We start from the raw sequence: 5,395 nt of genomic DNA on the forward strand, positions 1-5,395 counted from the left end.
AAATTGAGGTTCGTTTCTAGTTTTAATCCATTTTGATCTGAGCAAATGATTGACATGCTTTCAGTTTTCTTGAATTTTTTGAGAATTGTTTTGTGTTCCACCATGTGGTCTATCTTTGAAAATGACCATGTGCACTTGAAAAAAATTTTTTCTCTTTGGGGTGAAATGTTCTTTATGCATCAGTTAAGTCAATTTGATCTAGAGTGTTGTTCAGTGCCACATATCCTTTTTGATTCTTTGTTTGGAAGATCTATCCATTGTTGACAGTGGGGTATTTAAATGACTTCTTGTTGTCAATATCTTTCTTGAAGTCCTCCAAGATTTTCTTTATATATTTAGGTTCATATATGTTTACAAGGGTTTTATCCTCCTGTTGGATTACTTTCTTAAATATTATAGTGACCTTTGTCTCTTTTTATGGTCTTTGTTTTGAAGTCTGTTTTGTCTGATTTAAGTATTGCTACCCCAGCTTTATTTTTCATGTCAATTTGCTTGAAATATTTTTTTCCATCCCTTCACTTTCAGTTTGTGTAAATCTTTTGTTCTGAGGTGGGTCTCTTGTAGACAACATATATGCAGGTTATATTTTCTTATCCATTCAGCTACCCTATGTCTTTTGATTGGAGCTTTTAATCCATTTACATTTAAGGTTATTATTGATAGGTACTTATTAATTGCCATTTTTTTCTGTACCTTTGTTGTGCGCTCTCTCTCTCTCTCTCTCTCTCTCTCTCTCTCTCTCTCTCTCTATATATATATATATATATATATATATTCTCCTTTTTATAGCAGTTCATTTAGTATCTCTTGTGCTGGCTTTGTGGAGATGTACTCTTTCAGCCTTCTTTTGTCTGGGAAGCTCTTTATTTCACCTTCCATTTTAAATAAGAGCCTTGCTGAATAGAGTAGTTTTGGTTGTAGGTCCTTGCTTTTCATTACCTGGAATACTTTATGCCAATCCATTCTGGTTTGTAGTGTTTCTGTTCAGAAATCAGCTGATAGCCTTATCAGAGCTCCCTTGTATGTTACTACCTGTTTCTCCCTTGCTGCCTTTAAAATTCTCTTTTTCTTTAAATTTTGTCATTTTAATTATGATGTGTCTTGGAGTAGGTCTTTTTGAGTTCATCTTCATTGGGACCTTCTGTGCTTCCTGAACTTGCGTGATTTTTTTCCATCACTAAGTTTGGGAAGTTCTCTGTCAATATTTTTTCAAACAGGTTTTCTATCCCTTTCTCCTTTCCTTCTCCTTCTGATATTCTTGTAATGGAAAATGTTATGTTTCATGTTGTCCTGAAGCTCCTTTAAACCATCTTTGTTCTTTCTGAGTCTTTTTTTTGTTTTGCTTTGTTGCTCTGACTGGGTATTTCTTTCTACCTTGTCTTCCACCTCACTGATTTGGTCCTCTGATTCATCTAGCCTGCTTTTAATTTCTTCTAGTGTATTTTTAATTTCATATATTGTATTCTTTATTTATTCCTGGTCCTTATTCATAGTTTTCATGTCCATTTTCATGCTGATGTTGTTCCCCACTAAGTTCCTTGTAGCTCCCGTAAGGTTCCTTGTAGTTCTCACTGAGTACCTTGAGCATTCTTATAACTATTATTTGGAATTCTATGTCTGATAGATACTTGTATCAATTTCATTGAGCTCTTTTTTGGGGGATTTCTACTTTCTTTGGGATTGAGAGTTCTTTGTTTCCCCCTTTTAAGTGACTCTTTTAGTTTGTTTCTGTATCTCAGGTTGCTCTGCCTTGCATGCCTGGCTTCATGCAGAGGACTTCGATGGTAGGAGTTCTGTGGGACTGAGTGGTGCAGTCTCTGATATCATGATCTGGATGCTCTAGGATTGCCTTTTCTACAGTTTATGTGGGTCTTCTTGTTGTACTTAGGCTTTGATTATTGCTGGTCCATTCGTTGCTGGGTTCTCCCCTCTGGCTCGCTGACTGGGAGTCACAATTCCTGCCACATAGTATATGCACCCATTGTAAAGTGTCTTTTGTACTCCTTGGCTTCCAACTTTATATCAGCTAAGGTTCCATTGAACGTTCATTTTACTTGTCAGAAAATCAGTTGAGTGTCCAAGTTGGGGGCAATAGCAAGTGGATGCTGCTTCCACCTACTTGGTTGCCATCTTCCAGTAGAGGGCCAAAAAGTAACGATTTTTTATTTCTTCAATAACTTTCCTGATGCCGATGGTTTAGTGTGTTCCTCATTTTGTCTGCTCTTCTTGGGCATTGGGAAAGACTACAATTCTCAGCCTCCTCGCTGTTATCTTGTGGGCTCCATGGCTGCTTCTATCCAGAGAAATGTTGGGAAGCCAGGTAAGCAACCTTCAGTTTGGCTCTTAAAACATCCTGTATGATTCTCCAGTTCCTTCTTCCCTTGGATGCTCTGTATTCTAGAGGAAGAAACCAAGATCCCTGAGTCCTCCCTGGAGAGGAGGTGCTGCGCAAGTGCCCAAGGCATCAGGGTGTGACATGAGTGATAAGTAAACCTTTATTGGGTTAAGCCTGTCCTGTCTTTTCTAAACAACTCTTTTATAAGAAATCCCTGAATTCTTTTGTAAGAGGGTTGATGTGACATCATATTAAGTGTGAATAATTTTGGTATATATATTCTGCTTTTAGTAATGTAACTTGGATCAGATGTTTATGCAGCCTGTGCCCTTATGTGTTACATGTAGCATCACTTGGATTTGTGCCTAAAATGGATTTTTGCCTTTAAATGTTTTTCACTCCAACACGAAAGAGGGCTCCTGTTCATCAAGGCTTCTCTGCAAACTGCATGCCTTCATTCTTTACTTTTAACCAAATGCGATAGTTCAAAAGAGATGAATGCATGAAAAATGGTACTTCCAAAGAACATGTTATAATAGTTTTCTTTCTCTTTTGGAAAAAAAATTGTTTAGTAATCAAATTACTAATGCATTAGGACAAATAAACTCATGAGTTGGGAAATTATCACACTGTATCTTTTACCAGGATTCCAGAAGTTCCTAGAATCTTACAAGTTATCACATTTGTGTTACAAAACCCACTTTCCCCTCTAATTTAAAAGCACCCCAAGGACAAGGGACCAGGTTTTTGTTGTTGTTATTGTTTAATATCAGGTGTTGAGAGTTGGGTTAATCTTACTCCTTGATTCATAGTAAATTCTCATTATTAGTCCATATTAGGTCGCTTTTTGGTTTTATATATATCATTTTATTTTATTTTTACCATTCATCTTCACTATCCCAGATAGTCACCCACTAATGTGTCTAATATGTGTTGTTAAATATGCATGTATCCTTATGAAATGTATGTTATGTGGAGTGTGTGCATGCGTATGTGTGTGTGTTTAAAATCTTTGCTTCTTCATGATTATTAAATGACATTGTACAAAGTCTGATGCAAAAGTCTGGGCTAGTTTCTAGAATGTTAAATAGAGTACTTCCTCCACAGACTTGTAGATAACATGCTGATGATTAGATTATGCAACTTCATTACATTTATATGGTTTTCAATTCCCTTTGAAATGTGATTAATTCTTTTAAGGATCATGAGCCCTTATGACACTTGGCTCATAAATAATTAAATCTAATTAGTACTCCAGACTGAACCAAACCTAATTTAAGTTCTGGTTCTCAGCAAAGTCGGCCTTGGTTCACTAATTTTGAAATAATATCACTGCTTTATTCTATCTTCCCTTAAGTTCATTTGAATAGTACAGTACAGGTGACAGAGAGGGGAAATTTTGCATGTAGAGTTTATATTAAAATATGGAATTTTATTAATGTAAAAAACCTTCAAAATCCAGAAAAATAGAACAATCCAGTAAACTACAGGCCTCCAAATTCCTCCTCCTCCTCCTCCTTCTTCTTGGAAATTTAGGCATTTAATGATATTAAGAAATGAGTGGCTTTTTCTAGGTGTGAAAAGTTTTGTGACCTTATATTGGAGAGATGCATCCTTAAATATTTACGGAAGAAACAACTAGATGCCTGAGATTTGCTTCAAAAAACTCAGGAGTGGGCAGGAATGGTTGTGGGTAATTAGTAGTCAGAAATAGGTGGGTACATGAGGTTTACTCTATGATTCTGCAGGCTATTGCCCTATGTTGGAAATTTTTCCTAATTCAAAAGTGTAAAAAGGGACTTGGCAAAGTTTGACTTCCTCCTCCTCCTTTCAGTCCAATCCCAGACTTCCGCCCCAGGGCCAATCCCACAATTAGAGGAGCACTCATATCTGAGTTATCCAAACTCCCCGCAAAAACAGCTGCAGCCAGGGAAATGTTTTAATGGGGAGGGGGGACAGTCCCATTGGCGGGGTTGTGTTAAATGTTTCAGTGATTTGCAGCCCTTTAGCGTGTAGTGAAGGAACCTGCTAGAGTGCCCAAGTACTTGATCCAGCCTCATTTGTATTTGCTGTATTTGATGTTGGTACTCATTTCTGCACACCAGCCACTGCTTGGATATGTGGCGGGGAGTCCCACGCATTGCGTAGCCCCAACCAGGTCTGGGGATGGAGACACCTGACAGCCTGTATTGCCACCGGCCTCTAGGTGAAACACAAAAGGTGATGGGGATATGCCCAAGAGAGCCACCTATCACGCTGTTACCTGTGCCAGCGATTCCAAAACCCATCCAAATTTCTTCTTTCAAAAATAATTTATTTCAGATATTTTAAAAGGCATTAAAATAATATAAAGAGCACCACTCTGTCCATTCCTCAGCTTAAGAGCTTATACAGTTGAAAGCACCTGGCTGACTTCATTCCCCTCCATTCTTCCCCCCAAAATCACCATTATCCTGAATTTAGTGTTTATCATTTTTATGTAAATCTATGCATTTACTACTTGTTCATGCATCCAAGACAATAGCATTGCTTTGCAGACTATAAGCTTTACATAAAAGATATCATACTCTTAATACCCTTTTGTAACTTACTGTTTTATTTAATTATTATTATTATTATTATTTTGAGATTTATTTTCATGTTAATGTGTGTGGTTCTAATTCACTTACATCGCGCTGCTGACCATTTTGAGAAGGACAGCCATTGTCATGATCTCTGCTTGACCGCAGTGCTGAGTGTGTGGAAGTGGTGCTTCCTCTGGTCCCCCTTGGCTTCCACCGTTCCTGTGATGCACCCTGTCTAACTCTGGCACCAGGTTCTCACCACACCCTCTGGGCAAACAGTCTGTAGCCCCTGCGTGTGAGTCCTCTGGAACCCTGGACTATATCAGTGTCTGGGCATTGTACACATCTCAGCGGTGAGCTCTTCACACTCGCTGTCTCTCTTCTGTCGCTGCACCCTAACCTCACACCCCATTTGCTCCCTCCACCTGTCTCGCCTTCTCTCAACCACCACCCTGCCATTGCTCTTCTACCCTCACTTATCTTTTTTTCTGCCCTT

This window comes from Furipterus horrens, unplaced genomic scaffold (assembly GCF_987537825.1).
Source record: "Furipterus horrens unplaced genomic scaffold, mFurHor1.1.pri manual_scaffold_1, whole genome shotgun sequence".
Lineage (NCBI taxonomy): Eukaryota > Metazoa > Chordata > Mammalia > Chiroptera > Furipteridae > Furipterus > Furipterus horrens.